This window comes from Hyaena hyaena, unplaced genomic scaffold (assembly GCF_003009895.1).
Source record: "Hyaena hyaena isolate Hyena2069 unplaced genomic scaffold, ASM300989v1 scaffold_25, whole genome shotgun sequence".
NCBI lineage: Eukaryota > Metazoa > Chordata > Mammalia > Carnivora > Hyaenidae > Hyaena > Hyaena hyaena.
The window spans coordinates 972,304-990,919 of NW_024080657.1; the positions used below are offsets into that span (position 1 = coordinate 972,304).

At 42.5% G+C, this 18,616-nt stretch overlaps 1 protein-coding gene across 3 annotated transcripts in view; it reads right to left on the reverse strand.

The window, feature by feature from the left end:
- The window catches only part of NDRG3 (NDRG family member 3), a 67,323-nt gene extending 50,519 nt beyond the window's left edge, over window positions 1-16,804 (reverse strand). For all 3 annotated transcript variants that reach the window (XM_039227138.1, XM_039227139.1, XM_039227140.1), the window contains exon 1: window positions 16,743-16,804. The gene's annotated coding sequence lies outside the window, so the exon portion shown is untranslated. The remainder of the gene's footprint in view (window positions 1-16,742) is intronic.
- Between the last annotated feature and the right edge of the window lie 1,812 nt (window positions 16,805-18,616).

Sequence of the window (18,616 nt, forward strand, 5' to 3'; positions counted from 1 at the left end):
AATCCCCCTCCTCACCACTGAGTGGGGATGGGACCCATGGCTTGCTTTTAACCAAAGTGTCAACTGATAGAATATACAAGAGTACCTGTACATGATGACATTACATAATATTTTAACATCTCTCTTGCTGAAAGACACATTTTGGTTAGCTTTGAAGAAGCAAGCTGGCATGTTGTGAGAGGGCTACATGGCAAAGAACTGAGGACAGCCTCCAGCCAAAAGAGCAAGAAACTAAGACCCTCAGTCCAACAACCTGCACAAACTGTTGAATGCTGTCAATAACCACATGGGCCTGGAAGTGGACAGTTCCCCAATCAAACCTCAGATGAGAACCGAACCCTGACCAACACCTTCAATGCACACTTGCAGAAGACCCAGTCAACCCTTACCAGATTCCTAACCTCCAGATATTGTCAGACAATAAATGTGTTGTGTGTTGTTTTAAGCCAGTGAGTTTGTGGTAATATATATATTTTTAAAGTGTTTTTTTTTTAATGTTTATTTTTGAGAGTGAGAATGAGCATGCAGGGAAGGAGCAGGGGGTGGGGGGGACAGAGGATCCAAAGCAGGCTCTGTGCTGACAGCAGACAGCTTTGATGAGGGGCTCGAACTCATGAACCATTAAATCATGACCTGAGCAGAAGCTGAATGCTTAACCAACTAAGCCACCTAGGTGCCCCTATGGTAATATGTATATATTTTTTGCATCAACAGATGACAGTCTTTGCTTTTCTAGAGTGTACAGTTTAGTTACTGAAGATGTATAACTAAGAGAACAACAAGCTCAAAGCTATGCTTCAGAAAGCAACAGTTTGGAGAATGGATTAAGAAGAAAATGGAGGGGAACAAAAACTGAAGGTTAATGCTATAGCCTAGGACGAGGCCTTGACTTAGAAATGGGAATGTAGGGGAAGATGAACCAAGGTAGCTCATTAGCCTTCACTTGGGGAATCAGAGCAGTGGACGGAGAGTAGGAGAGCCAGCTTCCAAGATGGCCTCTAAACAACTCAGTAATCCTTAACTCCTGATATCTGCACTCATGTAATCTCCAAATAAATCAGGGATGGTCTGTGTAACTAATAAAATATGGCAGAGGCAACAATATATGACATCTGAGGCTTTATCATACAAGGCATAGTTTCTGCTTCAAGACCTTATAGTCTTCACTCATTAGTTCTGGAGGAATCCAGCTATGGCATTGTGAGGACACTCAAACAGCCTCTCGGGAGGCCCATGTGGAGAGGAATCAACTTGCCAGTACCAACCTGCCAGCCTTGTGAATGAGCTACTTTGCACATGGATCTTCCAGCCCCAGTCAAGACTTCAGATGACTACAGCCCCAGAGATAACTGACTGCAACCACACTGGAGACCCTGAACCTGGACCATCCTACCAAGCCGCCACCTGCATTCCTGACCCACAGAAACTATAAGCAATAATAATCCTGTTTGGGAGTGATTTGCTGCACAGCAATAGATAACCAACAGAGAAGGAGAAGGCAGGGAAACAGAGTTCTAGGCGAGGAGAAGAGAAGAGGGTAGTTGGAGGGGGGTAGGCAGAGTAATGAGTCATAGATTCTTACTCCATCCCACTGGATAGGAAGGCATGGGGAGAGGCTACAAATACTGGGTGTTGTAGACAAGTTATTCTACCCAGACTTTATTTTTATTTTTTAACGTTTGTTTATTTTTGAGAGAGAGAGTGAGTGAGCAGGGGAGAGGAAGAGAGGGAGAGAGAATCCAAAGCAGGCTCCAGGCTCTGTCTGAGCTGTCAGCACAAAGCCCTAGATGGGGCTCAAACCCACGAACTGCGAGATGGTGACCTGAGTTGAAGCTGGACACTTAACTGACTGAGCCACCCAGGTGCCCCTCCACCCAGACTTTAAAGCCCCAGGCTTCATCTCTACCTTGGTTCTGAACTCATCAGTCAGGAAAAATGCTAATTCAATGAGCTGGGGATGCAGTTATTCAACAACGACTTACTGAGTACCCACTGTGCAAAGCATTATGGAAGATACAAAGAAGGTCCTTACTTTCCAGGAACTTACTAAAGAGTAGAGATGACAGCTATCTATAAAACTAACTACAAAATAAGAAGTAAAAAGAAGAGCCAAGGAACAACTGCTTTTGATAGGTGAGAATCAAAAAAGGCTTCACAAGGTATTAGTCTATTAATCCATTTTTCTGTTTTTTTCCTCCAGACATTAAGATTGCATGGCTTTGACTTACTTGGCTAAGGAGAAAGTATGGGTTCTAGGCTATCTCTTAGCTATTACTGACCAATACACCAAAATAAATCCTGCTTCTACCCGTGACTACATTAGGACAGACTAGCAAAAGCCCTTTTATCATTCCTTCTAAGGGACCCAGAGGATGCCATTCAGGAACACTCCTCAAACTATGAACCCCACATGCCAATCACAAGCATCACAAACATCTATGCCACCTGCAAAGCACAAGCCTGATATTTAACTTCCAAAAGAAAATGGTTCTTTTCTCAGATCCTAGGTACCCTATAAACTTGATTGAGCTACTGAATGCCCAGAAGCTGAATTTTTATTTTCCTTTGTTTTAATATCATGTACATTTCATAAGGGGATGAGGTGGTTTGAATCTTTCATCACAAATCTCAGCTAGCATCTGCGATTCTCTTTTACAGTACCACTATGACCCAGTTAACCTAACTGGAATCTATACTTGTGTGCTTATTAATCACAATATAAACCGTGGCTACTTTTCTTCTGGATGTCACTGTTTATCAATAATTTAAAATAGCAATTTTGAAGTTTTTCCTTTATAAAGCAGTATTGCTCACTCTGGAAATTGTGGAAGCACAGAATAATGAAAAGTTATTTTACTCACAGTCCTTTCATCTAAAGACGACCACTGTTAACATTTTAATCTATTTCTACTCGTTCTTTTTGTCCATGTAAAGTGGTGATTTTCTGAAAAATGTCCAACCCATCCACTTTATTCTCTACTTTATCTTGTTTACTTACTTACTTAGAGAGAGAGAGAGAGAAAGAGAGAGAGAACGTATGACAGCGAGCAAGCAGGGGAGGGACAGAGGGAGAGGAAGAGAAAGAATCCTAAGTAGGCTCCATGCCCAGCATGGAGCCCAATCTCATGACCTGAGCCAAAATCAGGGGTTGAACGCTTAACTGAGCCACCCAGGCTCCCCTTATTCCCTACTTTAATTCACTCACTTGAAAGCAGGACCCTTCAAGACATTAATTATTCAAATGTGATTTTGTGTGGAGGGATCTGTCAAGAAGCTTCAGGGCCAGAGGAAAGCCAGAGGTGCCTTCAGTTCCAAACTGACTGGCATTCACCTAGTGTTCCCATGCATTTTTTTAAAGATGAAGGAAAATGCAATGTTTGTGCCAAGAGAAACACTAAAGGGCACAATTAAATAAGAAGCCTGTCCCTTAACAGCTGTGCCCAATGCAGACAACGCAGGACAGTAAACTGTTCTAGAGTGACTGAGGAATTGGCAACAAGACAACAGATGTTCACCGTCCACATTACAGGGCACTTAATGCATTCCTCCAGAGACTCAGTCTTTGCTCAGTTCTCACTGTCCCAAGCCCTTATCAATGAGCAATTCTGTAACACCTGTAAGAAAACGAAGATCACATGGTGGAAAACTCCATCTCCGATCAGCTACACAGACTGGCTCCCTCCCAGGAATTTGAGGCCTGCAATTCCCTCATCTGCATAAATGATAGGGCTGCCAGGTCTCATCCTGGTAATAAGGGCTACTGATATTCTTATAAAGCTGGTACGGATTTTATAAACTGCAGTAGAATAACAAAATGTTCACCCTCTTTCCCAGTTGTAGGAAGCAGAGAGAAGGCTAACGAGTAAAAACCAGCCATCCTCAAAATGAGTAGTGAACCTGCCACCAAATGGACAGAGAGTGAAAGGGGAAAAGTGTAATGCCTACTCTGTGCCAGGAATTATAATCTAAGCACCGAATGTTTAACCCTCCTAAAAATCCTCTCAGGCAGATATTTTCATTTCTTAGTTTAGAGACAACAAATTCAGGCTTAGAGGAGTTAAGTAACTGTTCCAATTGTCTCGCATCTATGTAAGTAATAGAGCAAGAATGTAAAAACCTTTGCTTTCCCTACTATACCATAATATCTAGGCCCCATGTACTGACTGTAGGATCCTGGGCAAGTTTCTTCCTCTCTACCCACAGGGGCACCTCCTTGAAGTCAAGGGAGTAGAAGCCCACCAAATACTTGGAAGCCAGAGTGAAGGGCTGAGCCATCACACCAAGACAAGAACCCTCACTATCTCAGTAGGCAGCTAAAGACAAAAAGACGGAATGAGGAAAAAGAAGAGAAATGAAATTCCAGCTATTACTTGGAAACCAGTTTCAGAAAAAAAAGATTATTTGTTTGTTGTTAGAACAATGTGTCCCAAACTTCAGTGTACAGTCACCTGGGGATCTTGTTTAGGATTTTAGCCAATCAGTTTTGAGTGATGGCAATCCCATGTGCGACCTCCTCAGTTGAGAAGAGAAGAACATTTGAGTTGAGGTGGTGAAGAACTGAAAGGCTTAGTTGTAGCAACAGGTTTATTTATTTTGAGAGAAAGTAAACACACATGCATGCAGGAAGGGCATAGAAAAAGAAAGAGAGAGAAGGAGGGGAGAGAGGGAGGGAGAAAGAAAGGGAGGGAGGGAAGGAACCCCATGCAGGCTTCGTGCTGTCAGCACAGAGTCTGATGTGGGGCTCAACCTCATAAGCCATGAGATCGTGATCTGAGCCAAGATCAAGAGTTGGATGCTTAACCAACTGAGCCACTGGAGCACCCCAACAATCCTTAATAGAGATGAGGATGGAGTAGAGAAAGTCTCTATTCATCTAATTTTAACCTGCCTTCTTCCCAAAAGGATGTCAATAAATTAAATGGGATTTTAAAAAGATTCAACAGGTCAGACTAACTAGAAGGGAAATATTCTAAAGCGAGGAGTTAAGTAGTCTGCTGCAGAAATCTAGCTGAAAGGTGACAAGTGTGACCACACTACTGGAATCACAGATATAAAGAAAAAGGAAGATCTGGCTTACAAAGTTGGTAAAAATAGCATAAGGTCAGAAAAGAGATTTTGCCAACGTTTTCAGTTAGAAAGATTAAAGAATAATAGAATAATGGCAAGGTCAATAATGGGGCAATGGGAAGCTAAGAAGCAATCACAGAGAAATTGATGAAAAAAAATCAGTGTAGAGTCAGAGTTAAAATAAGGGCCTCTAAGAGACCTGAGCACAGACAGGAGTGAGTTAATGAGGACAATCTGAGGTGCTTATCAACCCAGAGACCAGGATGAGTTGCAATACTCTTCTGAAAGACAACTTAGTGATAGAAAAGAAAGCAGAAAGAAAAAAAAGTTCAGAGACATAAGAAGAAAAGCAAAATTATGCTATCAAAGAAGTTAAGGGGAGAAGGGAGGTTTACATATAAAGAGGAAAATTCCAATGCTAAGGAGGGAAGGATGGGGACTGAGAAAGGGCCATTATCTTTTGACAGTGAAAATCTAGGAAAAATGAGGTTCAGTTCTCTGTGCTAAAAAGCCCATGACTACGTATATCGTTGTGTAGAATTACAGAAATTGACATTTCTGAAGTGCAAGCAAAAATGTTCCTAGGATGAGCAGAAGAGATAACAGTGTTCTCCGGTAGTCAGATATGGCACTGAGAGGGCCTTTAAAATCAAGACTATAGACTTGGGACACCTGGGTGCCTCAGTTGGTTAAGTGTCCGACTCTTGATTTCAGCTCAGGTCATGATCTCACGGTTCATGGGATTGAGCCCTGTGTCGGGCTCTGGGCTAACAGCACAGAGCCTGCTCGGGATTCTCTTTCTCCTTCTCTCTCTGCCCCTCTCCTGCCTGCACTCTCTCTCAAAATAAATAAATGAACATTAAAAAAAAAAAGCTACAGACTTAATTTTTGCATCAAAACTCTGAAATAGAAATCAGAAAAGTGTAGGGGGCTCTTGGTGAAGTTGTGATGAGACCACGAGGGCTCTGTAGAACAGTTTAAAGTCCAACAATACAGTGCAACTGTTCAGAAAAAAAATGAAGGCTCATATTCTTCCAGTTTTGGAAAGAGCCCATAAATACATAAATGTGGACTCTGGACCTAGGTAGGGCCCTACCTAGCTGAGTGGCATTAGGCAAAGTATTTTCCCCTTCCAGGCCTCAGTTCCCTCATCAGTCAATGGAAGAGATTGGGCAGGATGACCTTACTGACTCCTGACAGGGCTGACATTCTGTGACCCAGAAGCTCCCTTTAATGTACTACTTTACATTGTTCTCCTATCCCTCTACGGTTCTTACCACAATCCAGAGAGAAGGATCCCGCAGTTATCAATCTGATGAGGTTCAACAACTAGCTGAAGGTCACTCAGCAAATCAACAGAAAGGTGCACCTGGCCTGATCTCAGAGGCTCTCAGGCTTTTATCTCACCCTGTACTGTGTCCACCTGGTCAGAGAAAACTCACTAAAGTTTTTAGTGCTTAAAAACACTGCTTCCTTGGGGTGCCTGTGTGGCTCAGTCAGTTAAGCGTCCGACTCTTGGTTTGGGCTCAGGTCTCGATATCACAGTTTGTGAGTTTGAGCCCTAAGTCGGGCTCTGCACTGACAGCTTGGAGCCTGCTTAGGATTTTCTAACCCTACCTCTCTCTCTGCCCCTCCCTTGCCCATGTGCACAGGCCCATGCTCTCTCTCTCTCTCCCTCAAAATAAATAAACTTAAAGACAATAAGGGACTACACATAGTATTGGCTTTCTAAACTACAAGCTGTCTTGTTTTGTAGCTTTCCCACAGGACCAAGGTAATCTGTCTGGCCTTCATCAGGCTTTGCCAGGACGTACTGACATCAGGTCACTAGTCTATATTCTAAAGGCAGAGTCAATCACTTTGGTTTTGGCAAGACTGTAGACAGGCAACCAAAACAGAATGAAGGCAACAAAGGGGCCTTACTGAGGAGAAAGAGCTGGATGGGGTCAGGTAGAGCTGGTGCTGAAGTAGTTGTGGCTGAAGAGCTGTAGGAAGTGAGAAGGTAGACACCGGTGCTTCTACAGCAAGCTGATTCATATCCTCTCTTTTTACATATAAACCACTGCCTGAATGAGCAATTATTATAGCACTTCACAAAGCACCTTTACATCGAATATCTTGTTGGATCATCACGACTGCACCATGAAGTAAAACACTGGAGCACTGGCATCATCTCTATTACATAGATGAGGAAACTGAGGCTGAAGGAGATGAAATGGACTAACCAAAATAACACAACTAATAAATGCAACAGCTGGAACTGAACCCCAATCGTCTTCTAATCCCAAATGCTCATTCTATGCCCTGTATCACACTTCCCCCCAGGTTATTACAAATGAAAAGGTCTGGAGGGTAAAAAAGAAAAATTTAGCAGACTGCCTCACTGCATCCACCCCACACTGAAGACCTCTTTTTTATCTCTTGTCCTAAAATACACTGAGCTGTTAGTTCAGGCCACAGGCTCTACGACTAAACCCTATGAATTTAACAACAAGAAAGCACAGGTTTGGGCTTAGTTCACCTTCCCCATTAGTTCAACTGAGTAAGGGAGATTAAAACTATAAAGAGATCACCATAGTTCAAAGCAATATAAACATGAGCCTGTGAAGTGGACAAACGCTAAGGCAGTTTCCCAACCTCAGCACCACTAACATCTTGGGCCATCCTGCACATTGTAGAATGTTTAGCAGCATTTCTGGCCTCTAACCACTAGATGCCAGTAGCACCCTCCTCAAACCACTGTGATAACCAAAAATGACTCCAGATATCGCCATTGTCTTTGGGGAGACAAAACTGCCCCAACTTGAGAACCACTGCTCTAAAGGTTGGGGAGCTTTAGGGCAAAGATCAGTTAATGCAGGTTGTGGGTGCTGAGAAAAAGTTTCAGGGAGGAAGTAATATTTGAACTGGACCTTGAAAAACAGATAAAATTCCTATAGGTTATGATGAGAGAAGAATAAAAAAAATTCCAGAAAGGGAGGAGAACTTAAAAGCAAGATGAGAAAGCACAGGTCTGCTGGATAATGTTACAGTTTGGCAAGAACAGTAGTTTCCTATTAGTAACAGGAGATAAAGCTAAAAACGCCCATTGGAGTCAAGTCATAAATAGCTATCCATCAAATGACAGTTGTAAGATATACACACATAATGATAAAGCCAACAATATACGATACCCACAGATGTTTTAAGAACATAAAAGTCACACCCGTGGTATTTCCACGTGTTTCATCCCTGCAAGAGGACAGAATATTGCTTGAGTATCATGTCTTATATTGTGCCTAGTGTTCACTGCATTTAGAGCTAAATGAATGTTGGATACCAGTACAGAGGTGGGAGAAATATGTAAGGACTAGGGTGATCCCAAAGGAAGTAACAATCATGGGCGCTGAATGGATGTGTTTTGGATAGCCGAAAGGGATAAGACATTCCACGTGAGCATATCAGGTTGCTAAAGAAAGAAATGTGAACGACATATCCAGAAGACACCAAGAAGAACCAGGTAGCTGGAAAGAAGACAAGGCTGGTCAGAACACATAAATTAGACTTTACTGTGTGGACAGTAAAGGTTCCTGAAGAGCAGGATGACACGGTTGTTTAAAACATGGTCCTTGTGGAGAGCCTGGGTGGCTCAGTCGGTTAAGCATCCAACTCTTTGATTTTGGCTCAGGTCATGGTCTCACAGTTCGTGAGGTCAAGCCCTGAGTCTGGCTCTGTGTTGTCAGCATGGAGCCTGCTTGGTATTCTCTCTCCTTCTCTCTCTGCCCCTCCCTCCCCAACGTGTGTGTGCACGCTCTTTTTTTCTCAAAATAAACATTTTTTAAAAAAGTGACCACCTTGTCTAGTAGTTCTTTTAGCTACCTATAAGAAAGACCTGGGGAGCCTTGAAAAATAGCAATACCCAGGCTCCAACCTTAAAGATGCAATTTAATTGGGTGAGGGTAAGGCCCAGATATTGTTTTTAAAGTTCCATGGGTGATTCTACATGCTGCTAGGGCTGAGAACCACTCACTGGTCTACAGCCATGCCTTCATTCTCAAATGAGAAAAGAGACCTAGAAATTTACGTGACTTGCCTAAATTCACATGACCAGCTGGGTGTGAGGCTAGTGGCACCTGGATTCCTATTTCAGGCTCTGAAAGATATCGCAGAGGACTGGGCTAAATTCCATACTTCAGTCTATAAGAAGCACAATTATCTGATGACTTGGCTCTTAAGTTTTGCCAGGGTTAAAGCCTGAATTAATCTAATCGTAATAAAACTATTGACTTAAGCATCCCCTTTAGCGTCTAGGGTAATGGATGTTGGTTTCATTGCTGTCTCCTGGGGGCCCTTAGGAAAGGAAAGGAAAGGATCTCAAGAGACTCTCCAGAAAGCCAGAAAAACAGGCCAAACCACTCAGCTCCATGGAAGAAACAACGGCTTTTTAAAACATAGCTCACTGAGCTTTTTACTACATAAAGGAAAGTATAAGTTACTCTCTACCAGAAGAAATACTCTCAGACATGCTATCCTGTAAGGAAAAGTGGGGAAAAAGGTGATCAAAGGCAGCTGCTAACACAAGCTCACTGACCCTCATTCTAGCAGAAACACCCCTGCTGGTCCTCAGCCCTGGCTAAGGGCCATCTATACACCTTGCATTTTTCTGAAAGGAAAGAGCAGCACCCCAACGGGTCTGCCTTCCTGCTGTGTCACTCCTCAATTCTGGCATGGCAACAGGTGGTAAATAGGAGGTCTGCAGAGACTGCCACTCTGGGAACCTGAGCCGGTGCTGTATAATTGTTCTATTCATTCCAGGGTACTGGTACAGATACCCACTAGAACAAAGCAAACGCCGTGTCTAGGGGACTTCTTGTTAATTCCAGAAATCCAGCTGAAGCTCTAACATAGGGGTCATACTAAAGCAACTCCAGAATCAGAAGCACTACCCTCTGTCTTCCACTCTTGAAGCATCAACTCAGGACACAGGAAAACTATTGCTGGCAAGGCTCTAGTATGTGCTCTTGAGATGGGATCTGGATTCCCATCAGCTATAAGACAGAATCCCTGAAAACAATTTGTTCTTTAAAACAGCCTGAGTAGAGATAAAGAACAAACAAGAACCTAAGATGCAGTACTAAGATGCGGTACTCAATACTCACACTAACCTAATACGCTGAACCAGATACCATGATAAGCACTTTGTTCATTCACCATTTCATTTTATTTCCCGGTCCATTTATAAGATAGGTACTATAATCTTCTCCCATTTTACAGATGAAGAAACTGAGGCTTGGAGAGGTTCTGTAATATGCCAAAGGCCACACAGCTAGCAAGTGCTGAAAATTCATTCAAGTATGAATCTGAACATGGCAAAATAAGGATCTGAAATTGAAAATCCTGCATCTAGGGCTTGGGAAGGCCTCTAAAAAACTTCCCACTTGATGCCACCTGATCATTAATCCTTCTTCTTATTTTTTTCAGGTTTGGCTATTGGAATTTACCAGGATCTGTGACCAAAGAATTTTGAAAACTAAAAAACACCGTACAAAGTTTAGTTATTACTATTATTATTAAATTAATAGAAGAACGCTGCATCCTGGGGTGTATCTGAAAAGCAATCTAACCTTTGGACTATCTAGTTATCCAGAGGTATATTTTAGTCAACACCCTGGTTAAAAAACTACGTCCCAACAGGGGCACCCGGGTGGCTCAGTCAGTTGAGTGTGTCTTTGGCTCAGCTCATGGTCTTCCAGTTCATGAGTTAGAGCCCCCCCATCAGGCTCTCTGCTATAGGCACAGAGCCCACTTTAGAGCCTCTGTCTCCCTCTCTCTGCCCATGCTCCCACCCCCACTCGCACAAGCGCGTGCTCTCTCTCTCTCTCTCAAAAATAAACATTAAAAAACAAAACTGTCTCAACACAATGACTCAAAAGATATTCTTTTTCTTCAAAAGGTAAAAAGAATAGCAAGAGGGCTCTGTTCCCAGAGCTTTTTCAATGCAGAAATAGAGACAAGAGCCTGATTTACCCTTGTCTCTCTATCTACCAAGTATTATGGTTTCACATAAAATGGCTTCAGAGCTAAAATCTCATAATTCACTTTAAAATGTTTATTTATTTTTGAGACAGAGTAAAATGAATGTGAGCAGGAGAGAGGCAGAGAGAGAAAAACACAGAATCTGAAAGCAGGTTCCAGGCTCTGAGCCAACAGCACAGAGCCCGATGAATGGCTTGAACCATGAGACCATGACCTGAGCTGAAGTCAGATGCTCAACTGACTGAGCCATCCAGGAGTCCCTAAAACCTTACAATTTAAAAAGCATTTCAACTTTTATCTGTAAGTTCAAAGTGCAGGCTTAAAAATGATAAGCATTGTAAGGATAAAACTGTCATTTAAAAAAAAATAAGTATATTTGTTTTGAAAGAAAATGGTATTTCTAGAAAGATTACCATATGACAATTACCAATTAAATGCAAAGCTGACAAGATTTTTAATCCTTAAAAATTTTTTTAAATGTTTTATTTATTTCTGAAAGAGAGAGCGAGCGAGCGAGCGAGCAGGGGAGGGTCAGAGAGAGAGGGAGATACAGAATCTGAAGCAAGCTCCAGGCTCTGAGCTGTCAGCACAGAGCCCCATGCAGGGCTCGAACCCACGAACCGTGAGATCATGGCCTGAGCCGAAGTCGGACGCTTAACCAACTGAGCCACTCAGGCACCCCAAGACTTTTAATCCTTAATATATCATTATAAATAGGAAGGAACTTCATAGTTTTTATGAGCTCCATACAATTTTCCTTACCCTGATTTATTGCATTAATGAGGTTTTAGGCTACCATACTCACAGTTCCTACAACACAATAAGTATTGCCCCCAAGGCCTCAAACAGCATTATCTTTAAAGACACTGCAAAACCTCTAACAACAACAAAAAGAAAATAACAGGTAATAAAGTATAAAGAATGACTATACCAGAAATTTATACTTGATCAACTGAAAATGAAAACTAGACTGCAGGCATTTTTAAGTGGTGAAGGGATTATAGTCAAATTATATAGCCAAAGGAAGCCACCCTCTACTTGGAAAATTAATTTGCATTTTCTTTATTAAATCTATGAGGAAGATAAAAAGTACCAACACCAAACAAAAAGCTGGGGAAAACACCTACTCCATATCATATGTTCTTTACCAAGTTTAATAGCACAGCCTGTTTGGTAATATAATTCATGTTTGTATAGAATTCACCTCAGAATGCAATGAAGCCATATTTCCTCCCAAGTACCCCATTCAGCCACCAACAATGCATATTTATTTAGGACTGTTAATACGTCACACTCTGTGAAGCATATGGAAAACATGACGGGATTGAGTCAAGTGTACCATCCCTTCCCTGAAGAAATAAAACGAAGATCCAATACCACTCACTTTTGCACTGGATTTTAAAAATCCTCTAAAAATCTTAGTTAATTTCACCTTAATAAAATAACAGTTAATGGAAAAATTGTAGGTAAATATTACAAATACAACAGAATTAGCATTGTGATTAAAGATAAAAATTTTCATTTACCAAAGAAAGCCCTGAAATGTGATACACTCAATCTAGGTTAAATTTTTGTGGGCTATTATCAGTCTCTTAAAAAAGGAAGGGGGCTTGATTTATTTTTTAAAGGATGAAGTTAGTTTTGTTTTGTTCTGTTAGTTTATTTTGAGAGAGAAAGAGCAAGTGAGAAAGGGAGGGAGGGCATAGGGGCAGAGAGGGAGAGAGAGACTCCCAAGCCTGACTCTGGGCTCAATCTCACTGACCATTAAGATCATGACCTGAGCCAAAATCAAGAGTCAGACACTGACTAACACCAGATGGGGCTTGATTTATAAAGGTCTTTCAGAATAGACCACTTGACACCCAGTTCTGTAATAAACCCAATCAAAATGTTAACAATCTCTGGATTTGGAAGTCCTTGACACAACTTTTCCTTTCATCATCCCTATTTGGGCTTGTCAATGTTTCTTCCAAAATCTCCCATTTGCCCTTTTTCTTTCTGACTATCCTCATATCTTGCCTGGATTTGCTCATTCATTCATTCATCATTTACCAAATGCCTATTATTTGCCATGCACAAAGCCAGACCCTTGTCCTGGCTCTAAGGAAGTTCACATGATACTATGTAGAACTGTTATCTGCCAATCTCCATGATGGGGCTGCAAACTTTAGCAAAGGTTTTGTATTTCCAGAATCTAGTAGCATCTGGCATATAGTCTAAAAATGTTTATTATATGACACTAGATTACTTCAGCAAGCTCTTTTTAAATCCATAAATATTTATATCTTCAAAAATGACTCTTGCTTTTCTTCCCTTTTTAAAATACAAAAGCAATGTGTGTGCAATACAAAAATCAGAAAGGTACAGAGTACAAAGTGAATTCTCCTACTCCCTAAATCCTACTTCCAGCAGTGACTACTATTACAGTTTGGAATAGATCTTTCCAGAGCTTTCCTATCCTGATATATAACACACACTTTTAAATGTTTTTGGAATAAGTTATTTGACAGTTTGACTCTAGCTTCTCAACTTTCTTAACCAGTTGAAGTTCGTTCTCAAAGTGTTGTCCCTGGATTAGTAACATCAGCATCATCTGAGAACTCATTAGAAATACGAATTTTTAGGCCCACTCTGGACCTACTAAATCAGAAACTCTGGAGGTGGGGACTTTTTTTTTTTTTTAACTAGGCTCTACACCCAGTGTGGGCCTTGAACTCAGGACCCTGAGATCAAGAGCCACATGCTCTATCGACTGAGCCAGGCAGGCACCCCTTATAATATGGGTTTTAAGCTCTTTAGGTGATTCTAATGCATACTAACCATTGAGAACCACTGCTCTAATCCAGTTAACACAGTTTTACCACCCTACTTTAAAAGGCTTTCTTTGCCCTTCTGATTAATTCTGACGCTACCAATCTGTCAAAGTCCTGAAAAGTCCTAACTTCTCCCCAAAGTACTCTCACTACCACAGCTAATGCTGATTGTTCTTGCCTCTCCCCTAACTCCTGTAACATACCTAGTTTCTCTACCACACAACTTAACAATTACTGTTATAATTCATAGTTCTTTACTATTCCCCAACAAAGCTCCTTAAAGACATGCGTCATTTTTGTTATCTCTTCTTTAAGCACATAAGTGGAATTTTAAGAAGATGCTAGTTAATATAAAGATAAATTAACTTATTAATGGATAAAAAGTCTGCAGTTTCAAGTTGTAGCCCCAGTTCTGTGACTTTGGACAAGTTCACTTTTCAGGATGAGGTCTGAAAAAGATGAACTCAATGACTTGATGCTTTCTTTTAGCTTCAACAGTGTATGATTTTATGAAATGTACCATTATACCCTCATACTGCTTGCTTATAATGCTATCATGGCAATTTTTGGACTTGACTTGAGTTACAGCTAGGTATGGTGTTTCTCAGTTAACTAGTAAGCTCTTTTAACAAGGGTCATATTTTATTCAACTGAGAATCTTATACCATGCCTTACATATAACAGCTCAATATATTTGCAGAAAATTATTTAGAAAAACTCTTTAAAAAGCCTAATTTATGCAAAAAACCTATGCATAGATCTGCTGCCTCCCAAAGGGCCTTTGAATACTTATTATTGTAAATATTATGAAGTGATTTATGGAAAAAAATTCTGATTACTCTGATAGCACCAGGGGTAGTCAGCAACATAAAGCCAAAGAATGCAAAAACTCTCACATGTAATTAAGGATAGACTAAAAAGCCATAAGCCTTAGGCTACCTTACTGCAACACGCAAATAAAAAGTGCCCTGTACACTTAAGTGGCATATACCAACTCCACTGTTGGGAATAAATGGTCTTCTTCACCCAAAACCCTTATCTGCAAATTTACAGAAACAGGGTGGAATGGAGACCTTGAATAGTAGGTGATGACCAGAAGTTGAATCTAAAGGGAAGGACAGCAAAGAGCAATTGAAGGGCAAGAAGGAGGAACCAAAGTGCAGCAGGAAAACATCACTCTGAGTAATGAAAAGGAGCAGTGGAAATTCACGGAGTCTTTACCAAGGGCCTACTATGAACCAAGCACTTGAGGCTGCAAAGATGGCTCCAGACCTCAGGGGGCTAATATAAGAGTCCTGAGGGTAAAACTGAAGCCTCTACCCTACTGCCTGTGAGTGTGTGTGTGTGTGTCTGCATGTTTAATTCTAATTGGGAAAATCACGCAAGTAAGGCTTCTCACAAAGATGGTGAGTTAATGGAGCTTTAAAGTGTGTAGGAAGATTTGCTAAGGGAGAAAAAAGACAGTTGAGCTAGTTATTTTGGGGAAGAAACATACACATATTTTTACAGCTGTTCCTTTGGGACTTTAAATCATGGAGGCTTCTTATATTCACCACCACTTTGTCATATGCCTTCTTTCTCTTTTTACTTTATCTTAAGTACTGACATGTTCAAGCCCAGCCCTGGAACAGAGCCAAAAAGCCCCAGAATGAGGTGAGTGCTCGCCAAATTTGCTCTGTCACCTCCAAATCCAGCCAGCCCAGCTAGCCCGGTCCCGCTCTCCTGGCAGCCAGAAAAGGAAGACTAATTATATCCTCTGGGGGTAAAATTTGGATGCAGGCAGGCAAAGCTTATCCCTGTTCCTCCAGTGAGGTACCATGGGAGAGCTTCCTTGCCTCCTAAGCCAGGAGGTTCTAGTCTACCTGTGACATGGAGACCAGCTTCCCAGAAAAAGAAAAAGAGGAAAAAAAGCTGCATGAAAAAGAAGAGGGATGCACAGGACCGGGAAACGCTGAGCTATTAAGTGAGATAATCGTCATAAAACGTTTAATAATACCTCTGGCACACAGAAAGCGTTGGATAAACGTGAGCTCTTATGAACAACATACTGCTACTACTATTATTATTATTATTACAATAACGTTCCAATTGTACTCCAACAAAAAAACACTGTTTTCATAGCCTACTTTTATGACGTTGAAGAAGCAACTCCAGAGATAAAAGTGTCTTTCAAAAATCTTTAAAGGTACAAGATCAAATTCCAACCGTGCTGGCCTGAAAACCCCAGACCCTGAGTTCAAAAGCTAGTCGTGCGACTCGCCAGGCGCGTGACCTTGGGCTCTGCACTTCACCTCGGAGCCTCAGTTTCCCCGTCTGTAAAGTGAGGCTAAGAAGTCCCTCCCCTCGCAGGGTTGTAGTGGGGTCCAGTCCGAGGGTACTCCTCGCTGCACTGGGGTCGCAAGGACGCAAGGCGAGCTCCTGGCCCATCTTCCAAGACCCCTGGCTTCGGGACGGGCGGGGTATGTGAATACGCGACCGGAGGCCCATCGAGCTCCGCCGCCCGTAGGGCAGGAGCAGAAAAGGGAAGCGCGCCTGAGATGCGTCCCTGAGACCGAGGGTGTCGGGCGCCCGGAGGCTCAGCCCTAGCCGCCCGCAAGCTGTCACCAGCTGTTTCGTCGCGGAGCCCCCCAGCCCGGACGCGGGGAGCGTCCAAGGGAGGCCAGGCTGACCCAGGTGCCGCCGGCGGGGAAAGCTGAGGGCGCTGGGGGGCCGGAGGAGACTGGCAGCGCGGGCCCCGGGCCCCCGCGCGCCGCGGAGACGAGGCAGAGAAGGAGAAAGCAGGGGGAGCTACGCCCCCGCAGGCAGCGCCGCGCGCCCCCCGCGGGCCGGGCGGAGACGCTCACTCACCTGAGGCGCGGGCACCCGCCAGCAGTGCAGCAGCGGCAGCAGCGGCTGCGAGAGGGGCGGGGAAGGCTCTGCGGCCGCGCAGGCGCGTTGAGGATGCCAGGGGCGCGCAGGCGCGCTGCCTCCCCCCGCCTCAGAAACTACCAAGATGGTGGCTGAGCCGGGAAGGACTGGCGGCACCATCTTGGATGTAGTTTTTCCTGTTGCGGAGTCTACTGGGAGACCCTGAAACTAGAGCTCCCCGGAGGGAGGGGCGTTAAGTGCGGCGTCTGGCCCGCCTCCTTCCTCCCCTACGGCCGATCGCATTCTTAATGAAACCTTTAAGGACCGTTGCAAGGCAAGGCACGAAAGTCATCTCCTTTAATGTGGGCTCAGAGATGCACACAAGGGCATATGGCCTAGCACAGTGCTTGGCTGGCTAGTGGAGGGCGCTTACAGATTTCTGATGAATGAGCGCAGTAACAGAAGAACTAGAATCCAAGACTCAGGGCTGCTAATTCGCAGTCCTCCATTCTGTCACCTCTACTGACAACTGCCAGCCACACCATCTCCTTTCTTGGGTGCCACAAGGGAAATAGAGTTTGTTTTCTTAAAAAATGATTACACATTAAGCTTAATGACCCAATAATTTAACACCAAAATGTACAGGACAAAATTCCTTATCCAGAAGAGCGTTTTGGTTAATCTCACTAAAAGTAAAATAGTCTCAGCTAAAGTAGGGCAAATGGAAGGTTACCAAACATCTCAAGGACAGTGACCTTCTATAATATTGTTACTCATCAAGCACAATTCCTGAACCAAATTTGGGAGGAGAGAAAATTAAAATTAACTGAGCACAGTCTTTTATTATTATATGATTTATGTTTATTCGTTAACATTTAGTGAGTGCCAAATTGGTTCTATTTATATGGCCTTGGTTAGATTATTAAGCCTCTCAATGCTTGAGTTCCTCATCTACAATGACAAAATATTACAAGCTACCTAAGTTCCGGTCTGTATGAATGTAAAATGCTTAGAGCTTATAAGTGGGGGTTTTTTTCCCCTTCTTTTTAAATGTCTATTTTTAAGAGAGACACAGAGCCAGTGGGAGAGGGTCAGAGAGAGGGAGACACAGAATCTGAAGCAGGATCCAGGCTTTGAGCTGTCAGCACATAGCCTGACGCAGGGCTCAAACTCACAAATGAGATCAGACCTGAGCCAAAGTCGGACACTTAACTGACTAAGCCACCCAGGTGTCCCAAGTGTTATTTTTCTTATTTAGCTATTGAAGATGCAGACAAAAAAACTCTTTTTACCTTTGAGTTTGAACAAATTCTTATAAACAAAAAATGCAACACAATGTACTAAATAAAATGAGGGAAGGTATAATCACCTGGGAGAGGTGTGATCTACCCCATTTTACACATAAGGAAATTGAGCACAAGAGATAGATTCACTTCAAACTGTATGCTCTTTCCTTAACACTACTCTGCTTTTCAAAGAGTAGGCAATTAACACCGCTCTTCTGATTCTTAAAAGTCCAGTTTTCCTTGAGGCCGTCCAAAGTTTCCTTTCTTGCTCTAGCCTTAACAGTATTATCCATTCTCAAGGCTTCAATAGCTATACATTAGTTACTTCCAAATTTTATCTCTAGTCCAGACTTTTCTACCCAGTTTTCCATCTCTATATCCAAAGGTCTAGTTGACTTCTCCATTTGGTATTTCAAACTGAACTATTAACTTTCCTATCTCATTAAGTGCTCTCTTACCCACCCAGTTTTTCAAGCTTTCACCCCTCCAGCATATTGATACCACTGTTCTAAATTTATATTATTTAATCTTACAGCATTCCTGTGATACAGGTTCTATCACTCTCCCAGTCTTACAGATAAGAGGTTA